The sequence below is a fragment of the Drosophila subpulchrella genome, unplaced genomic scaffold (assembly GCF_014743375.2).
Source record: "Drosophila subpulchrella strain 33 F10 #4 breed RU33 unplaced genomic scaffold, RU_Dsub_v1.1 Primary Assembly Seq429, whole genome shotgun sequence".
Classification (NCBI taxonomy): Eukaryota; Metazoa; Arthropoda; class Insecta; order Diptera; family Drosophilidae; genus Drosophila; species Drosophila subpulchrella.
The window spans coordinates 390,547-411,255 of NW_023665645.1; the positions used below are offsets into that span (position 1 = coordinate 390,547).

At 42.0% G+C, this 20,709-nt stretch overlaps 1 pseudogene; it reads left to right on the forward strand.

Moving 5' to 3' along the window:
* LOC119562359 overlaps positions 1 to 20,709 on the forward strand; it is a 35,785-nt pseudogene extending 15,076 nt beyond the window's left edge.

Genomic DNA, 20,709 nt, shown 5'->3' on the forward strand with positions numbered 1-20,709 from the left:
AGAGAGCATGACGAGGCGGTCATGGATGAAGATGATGTTGATCGAGCCGGTGATGGCTGCGATGATTTATGAAATAAGAAAATGTTAATGATAACCGTGTGCTATGTGTTGGCCGGTTGGTCAATTGATCTGTTTATAGTCGAGACAGCTGTGTGCTATGTGTTGGCCGGTTGGTCAATCGATCTGTTTATAGTCGAGACAGCTGTGTGCTATGTTGGCCGGTTGGTTGAGACAGGACTTAAATTGTTAAGTAAAATGAAAACTGTTAATGTGATTGCTTATTGGAGAAGCAAATGAAAATGGAAAATGAATATTGTTTGAATTGATGGTAGTCCGGATCTCAAGGCTTAAAATAATAAAAATATTGTCCTTTGTTAACGTATGAGGAAGTGTAAGTTCGATCTGCTAGTTAAGAATTAAGAATTCTGTATAACTTTTGAATTTAAAAGAATAATGTTATTGAGAAAAAAAAATGTTAAGAAAGCAAAAATGCTAAGTTTGATTTGTTATTCACAGATTAATAGTTTATAAGGCTTTTGATTAATGAAAATATAGTTGTTTTGCTTTAACTTCAAGGTACATATCTAGTGCTATTTATTATTGGGAGATAATATTTTGTAATGTTTAAAGGTTGGAAACACACGAGGACGTGTGAAAGTCAGGATGGCCGTGTCGTAGATTAGTTGGCCAATTAAAGTTATAACAACTGTTAGCTTTGATTTGTCTTTCGCTTCCCATTCGTTTTCATGTATGTCCTTCTGTGCTGTTCCTTTGGCTGCTCAAATAGAGGCAATAGTTTCTGTTGTCAACGTTAGTCTGTGCACTGGTGTGAGCGAGATAGAAGGATGCAGGTGTCCGCATCAAAAAGGAATAACGAGAAGTTCTCATTAGTGTGTGTATTGGAATGCGAGAACGAGAGTAGAAGAAAGTAGCGAGTGACGCTGGCGAAAAAGGAAAAGGGGACGCAAGCTGTAAGGGAAAGCATTCGTATTTGAAGAGCCAAACTGAAAAGATGCCACGCGCCAGAAAACGTTTCCGTTTGGAGCAGCACGAAGAGCAGCCTGAAGCAGAGGAAGGTTCTAGTGATTCCTCGACAGGGGAAGGTTCTAGTGATTCCTCGACATACTCTAGTATTTTCATAAACTTGGCGCATGGAATTTGGGTTATGATGTTACCTCTTTTGATCTAAGAAATGTTTGATTTATATGTTTATAAGGTGTAAGAACGTTTGTACTATTAGGAAAGCTTTGTAGTGCTGGGCATGTTTTTCGCAGTACTGTAACCAGCGGTCCACTCGGAGACCCTCCCTTTTGAATTCCGCTAACGAAGTTAATGGGGATGTTAGCAGCAAGCCGCCCATCTGGGAGTTCATGTTGTCTTTCAAAAGCTCAACAAATTCATCTTCAGCGATTTTATGCTTCAGTTTGAAATGCAAGTTGTGCATATCGGAGACATAATCGCTGAAGGTTTTGTGCTGTCCTTGCTTGCGTTCCATTAATTTCTTGACTTTCATAAGGTCACTTCCGGTAGTGGAAAACGCTCGTTCCATCTCCTGTGTCAACGAATAGTAGTCAAAAAAACCGCAGCGGAAACAAATTTTTGTTTCTCGGCTAAATCCTGACCTTTCATCCCTGGACATTACGGCCTATATCCGTAACAAAGTTCAGATTGATGATCTAAAGGTTGAACGATTTAATTTTCCATATGCTAGGGAAGTATCATCTTTTAAGATCGGTGTTCCCTGTGCTCATTTTGCAACTATGTGCTCAGCCAATTTTTGGCCTGTTGGCATTTTTGTTAAAGAGTACGAAGCTAAAAAAAAGAAAATTCGTTCAAAGGAAGTTGGAAATCCCTTTAAAGAGCCATCGACATCTACATCCTCATCTATCTCAAAAAACTAGATTCTTTTCTTCAGCTTTATTATCAGAATACAAGAGATTTACAAAGTAAGTTGACCAAATTGTATACTGATAGTTTTTCCTTGTCTTCCCATGTTATTGTTTTTACTGAAACCTGGTTAAAACCGGAAGTTCTAAGTTCCGAAGTTTTTCCAAGTAAGTACACAACTTACCGGCTTGATCGTCCGTCCCGACGTGGAGGTGGAGTTTTAATTGCAGTTGACTCAGAATTAACGTCTGAAGTAATAACGTCCGACGAAATAAATGACATTGAATTTCTGTGTATAAAACTATCCCTTCCGGGTATTTCTATATACATAACATGTTCATATATTCCGCCATCATCGGAATTCCCGACATATGCGAATCATCTGTCCGCTATCCAGTTTATTTCAAGTAAACTATCAGATAGGGATCAGTTAATAGTTTTAGGTGACTTTAATATACCTAGGGCGACATGGTCCACAGTCGAAACCTCAAATATATTGTTACCTTCAACGCAGCATGATTTTCTTGACGGTTTGCTTGATATTTCATTGTCTCAAGTAAATCATGTATTAAATTTCTTAGGACGATTACTGGATCTATGCTTTGTTTCCAGTCCAGATTGTGTCTGCATAGCTAGAACCTCTGCAATTACTTTACCAGAAGACCCTTATCACCCAACGCTAGAGCTGACTATTGACACGGGTACAAAAGTGTATGAAGTATCTGAAAAAATAGCTAAACGCATCCCCTGCTTTCGTAGAGCGAACTTTGCACTCATTAATAGCCTTATAGCTTGCTCGGATTGGTCCAATCTGTACTAAGGTACTAATATAAATGAAGCGGTTAATATATTTTATAACATATTAAACGAAGTTTTTGATACATGCGTTCCTACGTATTATCCTAACAAAGAGCTGGCCCGACTTAAAAATGTAAAGTCTAGACTCTACAAAAAGTTTAGAGCTTCAGGTTCACAAGCTGCCTTTTCCCGATACTTAAGTGCTCGATCTGATTTCACCGTGCTTAACGCCCAGTGTTATAAAAACTATTTAGCTCGTTGCAAGACCCAGTTTACACTGGATCCAAAACAGTTTTATAATTTTGTTAACACAAAGCGTAAATCTTCTAGTTACCCATCATCACTTAAATTTGAAAATTCGGCTGCTAGCACTGATCAAGCCATAGCCGATCTTTTTGCACAGTTTTTTCAAACCACCTATTCAACATCAAGTCCTCCAGACCAGTCTTACCCATATGTCATTCCTAAATCAAACTTTATTTGTTGTCCTGTTATAAGTAAAAGCTCACTTCTTTTAGATTTGCAAAGGGTCAAACCAGTCTACTCTCCGGGTCCTGACGGAGTCCCTGGATGTGTGCTTAGGTATTGCGCTGAGACTTTGTGTAGACCATTGCACAAACTATTTACTTTGTCTTTAGAAACATCCGATTTCCCACACAGATGGAAGAAATCGTTTGTTATCCCGCTTCATAAAAAAGGGAGTAAATTGAACGCATGTAATTACAGAGGTATTTCAAAGCTATCAGCTATACCGAAGCTCTTTGAGAACATTATTACGCCTCATTTACAACACAATTGTAGGTCCCTTATTTCCTCTTGTCAACACGGATTTATTAAACGTAGGTCAACGACAACCAACCTTTTGGAGTTTACTTCATTTGTTATAGGAGGTTTAAGAAAGAATCGTCAGACTGATGTGGTCTACACTGATTTTAGTAAGGCGTTTGATTCTGTAAATCACCCGATTTTAGTCCGGAAATTCGATCTTTTAGGGTTTCCAGGTGATCTTCTTAGGTGGATTTTAAGTTATTTGAATGATAGGACTCAAAGGGTCATTTTTAAAAACTCTTTGTCATCCCTAATCCGAGTTACTTCCGGTGTACCACAAGGAAGTCATCTTGGTCCGCTCCTGTTTACATTATTTATAAATGACCTTCCATTAGTCTTAACGAAGTCACGGGTTCTTATGTACGCAGATGACGTTAAGTTGTGCCTGCAATATAATGACCCCGCACAAAGTTTAGCTTTACAATCGGATCTAAATGCATTTCAAACATGGTGCATGGATAATGAATTGAATTTAAATGGTTCTAAGTGTAAACTAATGACCTTTTTTCGTGTCAGCCCCCACTACTCAACGTATACTTTGAGTGGTTGTGCGTTAGATAGGATAACGCATGCTGACGACCTTGGAGTCTACATGGATCCTAGACTTAAATTTTCCGATCACATTACTACTATGGTAAATAAAGCCAGGGGCGTGCTTGCATTTACCAAAAGGTGGTCGAAGGAATTCGATGATCCCTATGTCACAAAGACCTTGTTTATTTCATTAGTCCGACCAATTCTTGAGTACTGCGCTCCTGTTTGGAGTCCCCAATATGGTGTGCATATAGACCGGATTGAGTCTGTGCAAAAAAACTTCTTAATATTTGCCTTACGGAGACTTAACTGGGATACAAGCCTAATACTGCCATCCTACTCTAGTAGACTACTTCTAATTAACTTACCATCGTTAGCTAACCGTAGAACTATGCTTGGTATTAAGTTTATTAGAAATCTTATTCATGGTGATGTAGAGAGTCCCGAGTTACTGCATTTTAATGTGCCAAATAGATTCACTAGAAACTATATTCCTTTAGTATTAAATCACTGTATCTCTAATAACGCAATGCATGAACCTTTTAGAGTACTTTGCAATGATTATAATAGACTATATCATCTAATATCTACTACTGACTCACTTCCTATCTTTAAATCAATAATACTATCCTCCCTAGTAACTAATTAGTTTTACTTGATGTATTTTGTCTATTCGTATATTGACCTGTATTTTTAATTGTCTATTGTTACATTGTCTTTTTCTTTGTCCGCGATTATGTTTACTCGCCCAAAACGGTGATGGGCTCCGCGCGTAACAAGCTTTGCTTGGTGTCGTAGGGCCACTTGTTTGTACTGACTATAGTGCATCAACGTCCAAGAAAAAAAAAATCGTAGTCTTCTGCCTTGTCCTCCATTAACTGTCAATACCATTTGGTGGCCGCACCTGCCAGAAGAAGATGGAATTCACGAAAGACTTGTTGGCGGCTGAGGTCATACAATTTGTCCCTTCTGTTCGGGTCTCCTGGAAGTCGGAGACTGCAATTCTGTTATCTGTGCTTTCAGTGCTTCTATCTGGGCACTCATTCCACGCTGCATTTCGTTGCTCTGCCTCAAGAGCTCCATTAATCTTTGTTCCCGTCGCTCGGCAGCCTCTAAGTTGTCCTCCTCGTGCCTCTGAAATTGGGGAAGCATACTTGATCTTCCTTTCGGCGGTCCTAGGGGTAGATTCTCCCCACCGACGGCTCCTTTCATTTCAGTATATTGGTCCAAATTATTTTCTTCGGACAGGGTATCTACCTGTCCTGGCTGATTATGTGCTCCCACGGCTCTCTTTCAGGTGAGTCTCCTAGCCTTGGCGCGCTCGCACTCTGGGGTTGGTGATTGTCTCCGCGCGTTGTTGCTCGGGTCACTATTCCGGTGCTGGGTTGGAATAGGACCTTCTTCTTGGCCCCCTTCATTTATATGATTGGACCTTCTTTAAAGGCCTCCGCTTTCTTTTATAGATTGTCACTTTGTGCTGATTAATACACGCGCTAAAATTGTCTTCACTTTTTTGCGTTTGGTATAAAAGGTTTACGTGATTCTTTTCAAAACACCCGGTCAGCGACGTAACGCTGAATAAGTCGACAATAAAAATGTTTATAACCTGGGGGTGCTTCTCTCTGCTTCTCAAGTTTCTCTTCGGTCAAGAACCGTCCGATATTTAAGCCCCAAAAAAAACAAAATAAATTTCCCTAACTAGGGGTGTTAGCCGCTTCTACACAACGCGGTTCCGCTAAGCTAACATGCCCTTACTTTCCGTTTTTCTAGACATCCAAATGTTCCAAACGGAATGGCTGTGTCTAGATAAGGAATCTGTCCAAAAACCTCCTCCCGCCAGTCGTCGGAAAACAAGTTTTTTGACCGATCATTCTCGGGCTTCACAACCGTCTCCTATTTCTCTGGACTCGAACCAAGCAAACGATCTGACCAAACTAGCCTAATACGTTGTGGGGCGTCGGCCAGAGAAACTAAAAAAAAATCGCCCACCGCCCAAATAAGTCAAGGGAAACAGCAAAGACTCGAACCAAGCAAACGACCGGACAAATGCCTAGTACGTTGTGTGGCGTCGGCCAGAAAGCACCTATAAATTGTATTTACGTTAGTTTCAACAAATAGTCGTTCAGCACGTAGTTTTAAAGTATTATAAAAAGGATAACTCATAGTTCTTGGTTTAAGGAAATTCCGGCAAATTGGTCCATGAACAAAACAGGGAATTCTACGATTGTAAAAGACAAAAATTAAAACATCCTAAAGTCAAGCCACTATTCTGAGACGAAGTTCTGATTGAGCGGCCGCTCAACACTGACAGTCACAGAAGTTGGGGACTTTACAGTTACTAGCTCGACAAATAAGTAGGTACGCGTATATTTAAAATTATTTAATCTCCCTGCTCCATAAAAGAGTCAAATTACCCATGGCAAAAAAAGATGAAGCTTTGCCATACTTAGGTGCCTCCACTCCGATACCGCAGGCATCGAGATGGTTGACCCTAATAATATTCCTAAAGGAGTATGAAAAATCCTACCGTTGGGCGACAATTCTGTTACGTGGGCATATTAGTGCCCGAGGCCTGACAGGGACTTGGGCCGAGGGAGAGGCGTCCGATATTCTGGCACCATTTGCCGGCATAAGCTACGTCGTATTCGGGTCGTGGGATCTTGGTAAGCCTCTCTCCTCTCCAACATAACGAGAATAAATATTAAGAGTGCCTGGAAAATAATATTAGTTCATAAAGTTCGTCAGTCCACACTGCCCCACAAGCTTAGCTGTCGCTTGATCGCAATACGATCGGGCTGTGTTTTGGTCATATTCCCTCCCCTTCACACGTTCGCGTGCCAATGGATCGTCGCGGGCCGCGCAATACGATCCCCTATTGTCAAGGTTGTCCGTAAAAAGTTATGTCATTGTTCTTGACCTACTCCACTTCTCGCGTCAGCACACCCCCTTAAGAGAGCTCTAGCACTTCATGTTTTTATATTCTTTTTACATTACAAATTTATTAAACAATATTTAGGTCGGCGTGTGCCGTGGATGAATAACATAATGTTGGCTAAATCATATGGAAATTAAACTAATTGACAATATATGGTTAGCGGAGAGTATCGAATTTACCACCTGTGAAGGTGCACACATCAGCAAAATGCTGACTATTCACGACTACAAAACGTCGCTCAGAGAGCTCTTGCAATTGTACATACAACAACAGGGCTGATACTCGCCGCTGGAAAAGTTTATAGTAGTCTATAAAACTGTAGGATACTGCACGGATATTTATATATGTATGTTTATAAGAAAGGAACCGTGTTCCGACAAACTTACCCCCTCTTTAAATCCTGGGCGATGAGATCTCGACGCTCCGGATCCTGGGCTTTGGAAAATATTTTATTGGATATATATAAGTTAAAAGTTTAGATAGTATTTTATTTAAAAAAAATACAAACTTTATTATTTGAGTTCAGATTTACAACTAACTTTTCTTATGTTAATAATTAATAATGTAACCTAGGTGCTGCTGCTGCTGCTGCTGCCTCTGCTGACGTTCTCTGCTATCGTCATTGAACATCGCTGCTGTTGTTGATGTGGTCGGTCCTAATTGGTTGCTGTCGCTGATATTGCTGCTGCCGCGGTGCAGTTGACCATTTCTTATTCTGATTGGTCAACTTAATTTGGCAATAACTGTTGTTGCCAAATGCACTCGGCGTTGGGTTCAATCACCCAGCGTTGAAGCTTTCCCACGATCGTAAGGTGGGAAGTGCAAGCTCAGCGCACGTGGCTGCTGAACTCAATTAGGGGCCTATTGGGCAACGTTCTGGCCAGTATAGGGTTACTGTTGGGAAATTGGTGCTTATGCTTTTCTCGTGCTCATAACCAATTTGTTGTTGTTTGGGATTTTGCGCGTGTGGCGATACTCTTACTCGAGCATTTAGCATTCTGGGTGTTAACTCCTCCCCCCTTAAACGCGACTGTCCTCGGTCGCAACGTAAAAGAGTACAGATCCGGGAGGGGATGGCTCTTCAGTTGTTTTCGCTGGAGCTGGCAAGCCTTCTGTTGGTTTGCGCCTTCGCATGAATCGTATGATCAGTCCTAGGGTAACTACAAATAGGATGATGGCGGATCCATAATTCAGGGAAGAATCTATAGTTCCTTCGCTTCTGAGTTTCTCTAGTACTCTTGTGTTGTTTATGTTAAGTTCCTTGACCATTTGTAGTGACAGTACTTCATCTATTTTCGACTTTTCCGCTGGTAATTGAAAAAGTGGGGATTCCGGTTCGACCGTGCTGGTTTCTTTTGACTTGTAGATGTTTTCTCCAATTGTTACTGTAGAGTTCCTGTATTGGATTATAAATGAGCCCCGTTATTTTTAGAGTTTTTCGTCCAACGAGACAAATCCGCTAAAGTCGTTCAGCAGTAGAGTTCCTGGCAATATTTCCTCGACATCGGGAATGTGTTGATTGTTGACCGTTTTGCATACTGGTTCCTTAAGGTTGAGCAGAGCATTTACGCAAGTATCGTTACTTAAGTCTAGCAATTTTTCGGAATTACAAATAGTTTTATCGTTATGTGCCTCGCAAGGTTCTGTTATTGCGAATAGCTGTTTCTTACATTCTAGTAGATTTTCATATTTTAGATCGTTATGCTTTTACTTTTAATGTTCTGCAAGTATCTTTGTTAATTGTTGGTAGGCTAATAATGTAAATGAGGTCGTGGCCGTTGGTGGCAAGTTTGACTTTAGCAAATTCTAAAAGTTCTTCTATGTCGGAAAATAAACTGTTTTCTTCTTTAAAAATGTTTTCTACAATGTTGGTTTCTTTTGCTGAGAAAATGAATGAATTCACTGTGTTAGATTTTGCCCAAGTTATTGCGTACAGAATGTTTGTAATTTCTTCTTTAATTAGTTGTATTTTGTATTTTAAAATATTGGCTTTTTGGTCTATTATTCCTTCCGAGCTTTGAGTAAATTTTATAATTGCATTTGTGGCATTACTGAGTTGATTTATTTTCTCGTTAATTAGCCGGTTTATTACTACTTGTCTGTTATTATTTTTTAGCTGTTCATTTATCTTATTTTCTACGACCTCATAATCATGGTGATCTGGTGATCCTGCCAGCCACTTCCATGCTGTCCCTATTGCTTCTATTGCTCTTTTTGGTCTTTTTTGTGTTTGCAATCTGCGTAAGTCGGATTTGATTTGTTTTAGTTCGTACGACAGATATGGTTGAAGCGGGTGAGATGAAGTAAGTGATTTAAATGATTCCTCTAAAGTTGTAAATGTCTCTTCGTAGCTGGTCAAGTTGAAAATGTGGATGATTTTAAACGTTCCGTCTTGTTTGGCTGCTTGTCCGGTTTCAAGTGAAATGAGTTGGGAGTTTGAATAGTCGAGGACCGTGGTAATACCCAGGCAGGTTGGTAAAAATAGTCTGAAAAATTATGTTTTAATATTATTTTTATGAATTATTTTTCCGCTTTGAGTTATAATGGTGGTGTTTTTATTTTCTGCTACTTTTTCTTTTTTATACCTAGGTATTAGTTTTGACCCTAATCTTTTGTCGATTTTAACGTGTACTATTTCGCCTGGCCTGAAATGTCTTGGTAGGTTCTTGTTTTTGTTGTGGTATTCTAAGTCATAAAGTTGTTTCTTTTGAATTTTTTGTATTATTTCCTCTCGTTGATTTCTTTTACCTTCCGGTGTATTAGGGATCGTGTTTCTAAAAAAAATGTCTATGGGCTTTTCTTTTGTTACTGAATGTATTGATTTATTGTATTCCTGGACCGCCTGAAAAAGTAAATCTTCAAATACCATGCTCCCGTTGTCTTTTTTTAAGCACCTTAAAATTTCGGATAGTGTCGAATGGAACCTTTCTACTTGTCCATTACTTGTTGATGCATATGGGGCAGTGGTGTGCACTGAGATTTTAAGTTGGTCTTCAAGCATGAATTTTATAGCTGCAGAACTTAAAGAACGTTCGTTATCCATTATTATCCATTTCGGCATACCGAAAGCTATAAGCATTTCTCTTAAGGGGTTTTTAATATCCTCAGCTGCTCTTGACTGTAAAATTTTTACTTGAGCGTATTTGGAAAATTTGTCAATACCTGTTAATACGCTGTTTTTTTCTGTGATATAAATATCTACATGGACTATTTCTCCTGGATATTTGGGGATAGGTGTTGGTTGAATTTCGCCCTTTGGCGGATGCCTATCGTATTTAGATTCTTTACAGGTCTGGCAGGACTGAACTATTGCTTGAATTTTCTTTTGAGCTTGCGGGAAAAAATAATTCTTAAGTATTTGTATTTTATTTTCTTTCGCATCTCTATGCGCTCTCTTGTGTTCTAGAGTTATTAATTCATTTTGTTGTAATTCGGACATGACGTCGTCTACTTGTTTTCGCGTGAACCTTACTTTATATGAACTGAAATATGTGGGATAAATATTTTGTATTTTTCCCATTACTTCTTCGGAAGTAAAAATTCCGTTTATTAATCTGGGATCTAGTCTGCATGTTAGGATTGCTATTATTTGTTCTTCTGTGTACTCTCTTCTTTTTACTATGTGTCTATGGTAGGTTGGGAATGGAATTTCAAAAGTATCTGAGTCCGTTTCGTCCATGAGTAGGAATAATTGATTTTTGAAAACATTAATGGGAGCTTCTACAGAAAATATAAGATTGTGAGATGAGCTTTCGTCGCTATGAATGGTTGCCGTGGAGCTGAGTGAATTTATTTCGGCCGGGGCCCTAGAAAGTGCGTCAGCTACTACATTAGCTACTCCTGGCTTGTATTTAATTTCGTGATTATATTCGCCAATAAGGTCTCTCCATCGTTTTAGTTTCGCGTTATGGTTATTGACACTATTTGAAAAACTTAGGGGCTGGTGGTCTGTGTATATTACCACTTTCGAATATCCGTAAAGATAATGTCTTAGGCTTTGAAGTGCCCACACGATGGATAACATTTCCCTTTCGTTTGTTGCGTAATTTTCTTCGGTTTTTGTGAGTGTACGTGAGATAAATGTTATTGGTCTATGGTTTTGTTCTAAGACTGCGCCTATCGCATAACTTGACGCGTCGGTTGTAAGCTGAAATTCTTTTCCAAAATCTGGGTATGCTAGGGTGACGTCACGGGAGATAAGTGTATTTTTTAATTTTTCGAAAGCATTTATTGCTTCCTTGTCTAAATTAATAGCTGTCCTGCTTGATTTATTTTTTGATATGCGACCTTCTTCTCCTCTGAGGAGAATGGTTAGTGGTTTTGCAATTTTTGCATAATCTCTAATAAATCTTCTATAATACCCTGTCATGCCTAAGAAAGATCGTAGATCTTTTAACGTTTTCGGAATCGGAAATTTTGCAATTGCTTTTATTTTGTCAATATTTGTCTTAACTCCGTCTTGTGAGATGGTATACCCTAAAAAATCTACTTCGTTTTTGAAAAAATGACATTTCTCTATTTGTAACCTCATGTTGGCATTTTGTAGGGTTGAAAATACTTTTTCGAGGTTCTGACCGTGTTCTACTTCGTTTTTGCTAAAAACGATTATGTCGTCCACGTACACATAGCAAATTTTCCCTATGTATTCCCTCAGGATGTCGTCCAAGGCTCTTTGGAAAATAGATGGCGAGTTTTTTAGACCAAATGGGAGCCTGGTGAATTCATATTTTCCACCGTTTACTGCAAAGGCTGTTTTTTCGATATCCGTGTCCTTTAATGGGATTTGATGAAATCCACTTTTAAGGTCTAACACTGAAAAGTATTTATTAACCCCTAGCTGTGCAATAATTTCGCCAATCTCTGGGATAGGGTACCGATCAGAGATAGTGACGTCGTTGAGTTTCCTGTAATCTATTACTAATCTATACTTTTTTTCTTCGGACTGACCTGACTTTTTTGGAACTACCCAAACGGGTGCATTATACGGAGAACGTGAAGGTCTAATAATGCCATCTTCGAGCATTTCGTTTATTTGTTTTTCTACTTCCTGTCTTAGTGAAGCTGGGTATGGGTAGTGTTTTCCATAGACTGGGGAGTCTGATGAAGTTCTTATTTCTCCTACCACTTTAGTTGTGTATGCTAATTTTGTGTCTGGGTCGGCGAATAAGTTTTTGTGGCCTTGTACAAGGTTTTTTATAATTATTTTTTGTGACTCGGTCATGTGACTGACTTGTGGTCCTATTGTGTTAACGGCTTGTGCGGCTAATTGGTGAATTTTAATTTTCCTTTTGTTTTCAAGAATGAGTGTATCGTTTTTGACATCTATGATTGCGCCTAATATTTTCATTGTATCGTTGCCTAATATGCCATGGAATGTTTTTAGTGTATCTAGTAGAAAACATTTCATTGGTTTATCTGAGATATTGGGGAGTTTAAGAATCGTGTGTTGTGTAATATTATTGTTGCCTCCCACAGAGCTAACTGAAAAGTTTTTCTCGTTTGGTTTTGGGTTTGGTACCAGTTGTGGTTGGATGTAATTCTGGTTTGAGCCTGTGTCTATTAAAAATTTTAAGATTTTTTCGTTCCCCGTCGTTACTTTAAAATAAGGTAGTGAGGAACGATTCATTCTAAAAAATAGAGCTCGGACATGTCAATGTATTCTTGTTGTTCTGTATCAGTTTGCCAAGTAAATTCTTCTTGAAGTTCGCCTATGTTATTATGTTCTGCCATTTCGTAATATTCCTGCTCTGCACTAGTTGTGTCTTTTTGCGTTTCCTGTTGTGTAGTAGTTTTGGACTCGGTTTGAATATGAAATTGTCTTGGCATCTTGTTAATGTTCTGAACATTAGAAGTGCTGAGGGGTCGTTTCCCAGAATAATCGTTGTTCGCCGGCTTATTCATATAGTTAATATGACGCGATCGAATTGATTGATCAACTTCCATACGTACTGCTTTTGGTTGGGGTCGGGGGGGGCGGTGTCGGGGAAATATAGGGTGTTAATTGTCTTGCTTGGTCTGGATTAGCTTGATTGTAATAATTAGGTTGGGTGGTTTGCGTGAAGGGGAATTTCCCGGTTGCGGCTACTACTTGCATCTGTTTAGGGTTGTGGTATAAATGGGGATGAAAATTTTGTTTCGCTCCTACCATTCGGAACGGTTGGTGAGTTCTTGGTGGTAGTGTAGGCGGTTTTCCTGAGTAAATGTTTTTAGGTGTTTGATTGTTTCTAGTGGTCTGGTTCTCAAGCAAACTGCATAGGTGTAGTGCGTGCCCTAAGTCGTGCGGTTCTTTGATTGCTAACAGTTGAGCTAGATTTCCGTTTAGGCCTCTAACAAAAGTGTCTAGAGCTTTTTCCCTGTACATAGTTGTTAAAGATTGTATGGTTTCTTGTGAAACGTTCATGTTACTAACTTGGTTCAGGATGAGGGATAGCTGTTGGTAGACTGTTTGGTAGAACTCGACTATAGTATTGTTTCCTTGAGCGAGGGCATAGAGCTGGTATTCTAAAGTTTTAAGGTCTCGTTTGTCGGCAAAATGCGATGTTAGGCATTTCGAAATAGCTGTCCAGTCGAGTGGGGTGTTGTATGATTCTAGCACTGCGTCTGCCTGTCCAGTAATTTTATTGCGGATTGCTAAAATAATTCCGTAATATTTTGGTGAACCAATTCTCCCTTAATAGATTTTTAAAACTCGTGCTACACTCTTTTTCCATGAGGAATATTCACTTTTGTTTCCTGAAAATTCCCTAAGCGATCGTACAATGTCCGGTATTTTGTCTAATTCACTAAGGTTGTGTGCTAGTTCTCGTTTAATTGTTTGGTCTTTATATTGCGAAAAATCATTATTGGGTTTAATTATTTCTTTCACCAAGCCACTTAATTTGGTTTCTAAGACACATTTTATTATTTCTTCGATATCCCTCTCGGTCATAAGTCGCGCATTGGTAGTTGCGGAAGGGCCTGTAAGGTTTCCTAGTCTGTCCGCTAAATCTTGGTCGGGCATTTTAGTTATATTTTGTGATCACGATATTTGAACAGTAGATTAAAAGGATGAATTTATATTTTAAAAAAATTTTCTGATAGTTACTCAGAATTCGGAAAGAAAATAATTATTTAGTGCTGTAAAAATTATAAGGTTCGATTTAGAGCTTAGAATTTAAGTGCTCTGTGTTTTCTTAATTCTTAATGTAGATTTTTAATCCTTAAATATTTTTCTTTAAATTTGATAGGTAACAATTATTTTGTAAAAATTTTTGCGATCGATTTAATTTAATTTTAAAATTCTTTGATTCTTTGTTTATCAATTTAATTATTCGTTAGTTATTATACTTTTCCTTTTCACGGAATTTGTTTGTCGCTTGACAATTATTGTTTCCTTTTTATACCCGTTACTCGTAGAGTAAAAGGGTATACTAGATTCGTCGGAAAGTATGTAACAGGCAGAAGGAAGCGTTTCCGACCCCATAAAGTATATATATTCTTGATCAGGATCACTAGCCGAGTCGATCTAGCCATGTCCGTCTGTCCGTCTGTCCGTCTGTCTGTCCGGATGAACGCTGAGATCTTGGAAACTATGAGAGCTAGGCTATGGAGATTTGGCGTGCAGATTCCTGAGCTTCTTACGCAGCGCAAGTTTGTTTCAGTAGTTTGTTTGTTTACGCCCACAAACCGCCCAAAACTGTGGCTCCTACAGTTTTGATGCTAGAATAAAAATTTTAACTGAAATGTATTGTTCTCATCAATACCTATCGATTGACTTAAAAAAAAGTTTGCCACGCCCACTTTATCGCCCACAAACCGCCCCCAAACTTCAAAAAATCGTAAATATGAACGTGGATATCTCGGAAACTATCAAAGATATAGAATCAGGATTTCAGATTTAGATTCCGTAGCTTTGTACGCAGCGCAATTTTGATACGCGAATATGCCACGCCCACTCTAACGCCCACAAACCGCCCAAGCCTGTGGCGCCCACAATTTTCATGCTAGATACAAAATTTTAACTGAACTGTATCGGTCTCATCAATACCTATCGATTGACCAAAAAAAAAATTTGCCACGCCCACCCTAACGCCCATAACGCTTAAATCTGTCTACCGCCGGTAGGTGGCGCATTTCAGTCTTGCTTTGCTGCTTGCTTATTTCCATTTCCCTTTGGTCCCTTTAGCTGAGTAACGGGTATCTGATAGTCGAGGCACTCGACTATAGCGTTCTTTCTTGTTTTTGTTTGGAATATTTGCTTAATTTTATGCTTACAAAATAATCATATCTCGGTGTGCTCTCGTGCCGGTAATCTTGGTGTTTCTCCTTTTTGTCCCACGTTGCAGTGATTTCTCCAGGATGCGGGTCTACTAGGGCACCTCCTTTACACCTTTGTTTGCACGTTCCCTCCAAACGGGTACTAAAGGGAATCACAGCGATAAAGTTGGCCTGATATGTCCACCAGGTACAAGTCCTTTTTGCAGGAGTGTCACCTTGTAGCGTTTTCTGGAACGGCACTTTAATTGTGGCACTTCCGGGCTTCGGTGGTCGGGTTTTTTCGTACGGATTAGGCAGGATAACTTTACCGAACCGGCAGGATTTTTTTACTGCTCGTCGCGAAGCGCGGAACTTGTATCTTTCGCGAACTTTTATATCAGGTCCCTGTTCGGGCGCCAGTTAAAAGTTTAGATAGTATTTTATTTTAAAAAAATACAAACTTTATTATTTGAGTTCAGATTTACAACTAACTTTTTTTATGTTAATAATTAATAATGTAACCTAGGTGCTGCTGCTGATGCTGCTGCCTCTGCTGACGTTCTCTGCTATCGTCATTGAACATCGCTGCTGTTGTTGATGTGGTCGGTCCTAATTGGTTGCTGTCGCTGATATTGCTGCTGCCGCGGTGCAGTTGACCATTTCTTATTCTGATTGGTCAACTTAATTTGGCAATAACTGTTGTTGCCAAATGCACTCGGCGTTGGGTTCAATCACCCAGCGTTGAAGCTTTCCCACGATCGTAAGGTGGGAAGTGCAAGCTCAGCGCACGTGGCTGCTGAACTCAATTAGGGGCCTATTGGGCAACGTTCTGGCCAGTATAGGGTTACTGTTGGGAAATTGGTGCTTATGCTTTTCTCGTGCTCATAACCAATTTGTTTTTGTTTGGGATTTTGCGCGTGTGGCGATACTCTTACTTGAGCATTTAGCATTCTGGGTGTTAACTTATATACATATATAAATATACGTGCACCAAAATACGGCTGTTCTAAGTATACCAATTTACTTAAACACAAAGTATATAGTTATAATATGCCAGAGGCATGCGACTTCTTCAACGGCTGTTCATCATGATTCGCCCTTTGTCTATCGATTCGGTTGGTTTAAATGTATTTCAGTGCATGTTTGAATGCTTCCAATGTTTTTTTGTTGATTTTCACTTGTTCTCCAATTGTATTATAAGAGGATATTGGTCTTTGGTTATGCGTGACTTCACTTTGGTTGGCTCGATTAACACATTTATGTTGCATCACTACTTTCTCCGACGTATGCTATTGGTCGCTACGCCTCTGAACGAATGGCTCCTACAGCTGAACAATTTTCAGGAGCATGGGGATCACGGGTACTGCGACTACAAACATCACAGTATGACAGATGTCGTCCTTATTGTTGATCCTCTCCACGTTCTTTGATGACAATGGCGGCGCTGGTCCAACACATATGGATCTTTCGAGCAGCGATTTGTGTCCTCCTCAAGGACTGTTGGATATGGTGGCTGGTCCTGGTGGCGAAATTCTCCGTGGACGACTACCCCAGGGAAAGTCGTCTTCCCTCGGAGCTGCCGGCTTCCGTCAGCAAGACACACAAATGGATTCTCTCCTAAGCTCTATTTGTCTAAGGTCTTTTATACCAGACTCGAGCTTTTACTTGGCTGCCGGTATGGATCGGATAAACCAGGTGTTCCCACCTAGGATTACTGTTTCTTGATATCTGCTATCTTGGGAGTCAACGGCCGGCTGTTGCCCTTTGCCAGCTACCGGAGTATGGTTACAAGTAGGTTGATCGTGGCCGTTGTTCTGGCCACGCGACACCCGAGCATTGCCGAATTGCATTTTCTTCCGCCTTTACCAGTATGAGTCTCGTTAGTCACATGCACCTCTCCACCTGGCTAAAGATTCGTCGGTGTTTCTCTATGTGAATCTTTCTATGTGGAGGGCGTACGTAACATTTGCTTCTGTATGGTGCGGTGAATTGTTGTGTGATACCCATCTCAGCCAGGAAACTTTTAAAGATACGGCTTGCAAACTGTACTCCGTTGTCCGTTATGACCACCTTCAGGACCCCGTACCTTGCGACTATGCGCTCCCTAAACGTCCATTTCGAAAATCTGTCTATCATGACCAGAAGCATTTGGTTGCCGCGCTTAGATCTTGGTAGGGGTCCAACAAAGTCTGCACGTACCGCGGCCCATGGTTCCTCCGGCATTTGGGTCAACATCTTCCCAGCCGCCTGCATTTGATTAGGCTTAAGCCGCATGCAAGTCTCCCATTTTCTAACTTGAGCTCGGGCGTCTCTATGCCGTGCAATTGTCCTCCGGCTTCCTACGTGTCCCGCCGATAATGTGTCGAGGTTTTCCCTCAACACTGTTTCCCGTAGCGACTTTGGGACGCACATCTTCCATGACGCGACGTCTTCACTGCCTGCTCGGTGTGGTATGTTTCTGTACAGTGTCTCACCATGCATAACATAGTCCGGGTACTTCTGCGGTTGGGTCCTTATCTTTTCGCCCATGTCCTTGATCCAGCTGCACCCTCCTGAAGCTATTGTCGCCGATGCCTCTTTCAATCCTCGTAGCGTCTCTGGTAGTGGTTGTCTTGATAATGTGTCGCCCACGACGTTTAGCTGACCCTTTCGGTATCGCCAAGCACTCCTTCTCCGTTGTTGAATAGTCCTTTTCCCGCCGTTCAGTGTTCGGCTCGAATAGGAGATTACTCTTTCGCCCTTTTTGGTGTTCTGGGTCAGTATGGCTTCGATGCCGTAGTCGCTGGCGTCTGTTTGCAGGATGAACGTTCTACTGAAGTCCGGGCATGCTAGCACCGGGTCTGCTACGAGTCTTGCCTTTACTTCCTCAAACGCTATCTGGTGCTCTGGTGTCCACTGCCACTTGCTGCCTGTGCGTAGCAGGTCATTCAGGGGTTTGGCGATTCTGGAAAAATCTGGTACAAGCCGGCGGTACCACAACGCTACTCCTAGATATTCCCGGAGCTCTTTGACGGTCGACGGCGGTTCCAGTTCAGCGATGGCGGCTACTTTTTCTGGATCTGTTCCTATTCCCTCGCTAGTCACTCGATGTCCCAGGTACTGCAGTTCCATCTTAAAGAAATGGCATTTTTCTGGATTCAGCCCCAGGTTGGCTTCCCTTTGACGCCGGAACACTTCTCTAAGGTTTCTCTTGTGTTCGTCTAGCGTGCGACCGATTACTATTAGTCATCCTGGTAAGCGAATGCGTGAGGTGACATCTCGGGGCCAATTACTAGGTCCAAAACCCGTTAAAACGTTGCCGACGCCGAGTGGAGTCCGAACGTCATTACCCTCCACTGAAATAGACCTTTGCCTGGTTCCGTGAACGCCGTGTATTGCCTGCTATTTTTCCAGTGGGATCTGCCAGTATCCATCCTTCAGGTACAAACTGCTGATGTACCGCGCTTCCCTTAGTTGATCCAGGATGTACTTTATGCGGGACATTGGGTAGGCATCCTTCACTGAATTCGCGTTGATCTGTCTGAAGTCGACACGCAGTCTCCACTTGCCTGTTTTCTTTTTCACCATCCCGATGGGGGAGCTCTTTGAATGCTCTATGAACCCCATTTGGAGAAGCTCGTCCACCTTTGCGTTCATTTCCCCTTGGATTTCTGGGTTCTTGGGGTAGTATCTCTGTTTGATTGGTTTGTCATCCTTCATTTTGATCTGGTGTTCTGCCATATTCGATGTTCCCGTCATTGTGCTGAAGTCTGCCAGCTCTGTTTTCAGGAACGCTGTAGTATCGTCCAACTCGTTTACCTGTTGAACGACTTCTACCGATAGGTTTTCCTCGAGTCATCCATTGTGTCGGCTCCTGGCTGGTATTATCATCTCGTGTCCAGCACACCTTATCTCGGTTCCGACTTATTTCAGGAAGTTCCATCCCAACACCAACGGATCCACTACTCCGGGTAAAATCAACAGGCTCATGGCCTCTTGTTTGTTGCCGAACTTGACCTCCACCTCGAGGTCGTCTCGTCCTTGTAATCCTTCCTAGAGCAGCAATATTGTCCGCCATTTCTTCGCTAACGAAGCTTGCCGTTGCTCCGGTGTCGATTGTGGCTTTGTAGCTGTTCCCACCAATCATCACAGCTGCGGACAACTGCTGCTCTTCCTCGATTAGCTTGCCCGTCAGTTCGTAGAGGTAGCATTGTGCGATCCCCGCTCGCCTCTCTGCGGCTGAGATCGCTGGCCATTTCCCGATCGTTGGCAGCAATCGACGCTTCTGACACCCATCTTGCCGCATATCCATCAGAATAACAGCCGTTGGTTTCGACACCCTCTAGCCCAGTGTCCGTTCCCACCACATTTCCGACAGGCCTCCTGCGGGTCTGTGATATGGGTGGCATCCACAAGGTATTGTTTGGCTATCTCTGTTGCTGTGGGGGTGGTGTCCATTGGCCTCCGCGTGGTGCGTCTGTTGCCTGCTGTCGTCTGGCTTGGTGTGGTGGTGACCATTGGTCATTTCCCCGTTTCTGAGTAGTATTCCGACAGTGCCTTCCTCATGTCGTCTAACCTGTCCTCCAGGGCGAAGTTAAGCCTCTGTGCGACATTGGCGAAGTCCTCCTTCTAAAGGCGGTAAATCCACTTCCTTCCCATTTTTATTGTGTTGCTCTCACTGTTGGGAAAATCTCGTTGGGCGCCACTACGAGCATCCCGAGACACAGGAGCCAGCGGTCGTCAAGTCATCGCGTCGACAGGCCAGGACGCGGAACATCAGCATCCTGTGGAACCAGAGCGAGCTGAGCTAGCCGCACGAATCTCGTAGCGAGCAGACAAACAAAATCAGTTCGTTACATATAGCCCATCTTGAAGACGTCGTGCGGCTTTGGCACCGACTTGGGGATGTGCTTGGTGCCGAAGTAAATGTGAAGGGTGGTGTAGGCGCGCACCAGGTGGCTGCCGGGCATGCATTCCCTTAGGTACCGGATCGAGTCCAGCGTGGGCTGAAAATCCGTGAGGGGCGCGTGCATGGCGATGCTCACCGGGGCGTTGCAGCGCTCCAGCAGCGGAATGAGGTTGTCCAGGAACAAGTAGTCCGCATGCGTTGTGTAGGTGATCGACTCGTGGCACTTGATTTACCCGTGTTCCGCCCGCACGTAGTTCTGGAGCACTTAGAAATCACCTCGCTGCAACGTCTGTTGGTGGTAGTCGTGGTCGAAACAGTTGATCAGCGATCGAACCCGCTCCTCCAGTTCCTTTTCGTCGCCCGTGACTATGTAGCCACCTTTGGACTGGGTGTTGTTGGCCTCGGCATTGCCGTTGGCTCCAATGTTACCGATCACCTGGGAGGGATCGCTGAGGGCAGCGGCTGCTCCACCACTGTCATTCGCCAACGGTGGAGCTCCTTCGGCCACCTGAGGTGCTGCTGCTGGAGAGTCTGCATTGGAGTTGACCAGCTGCTTCTCCTCAGACTCGAAGATCTCGGCCACGTTTTGGTTCTGCGGCTATAG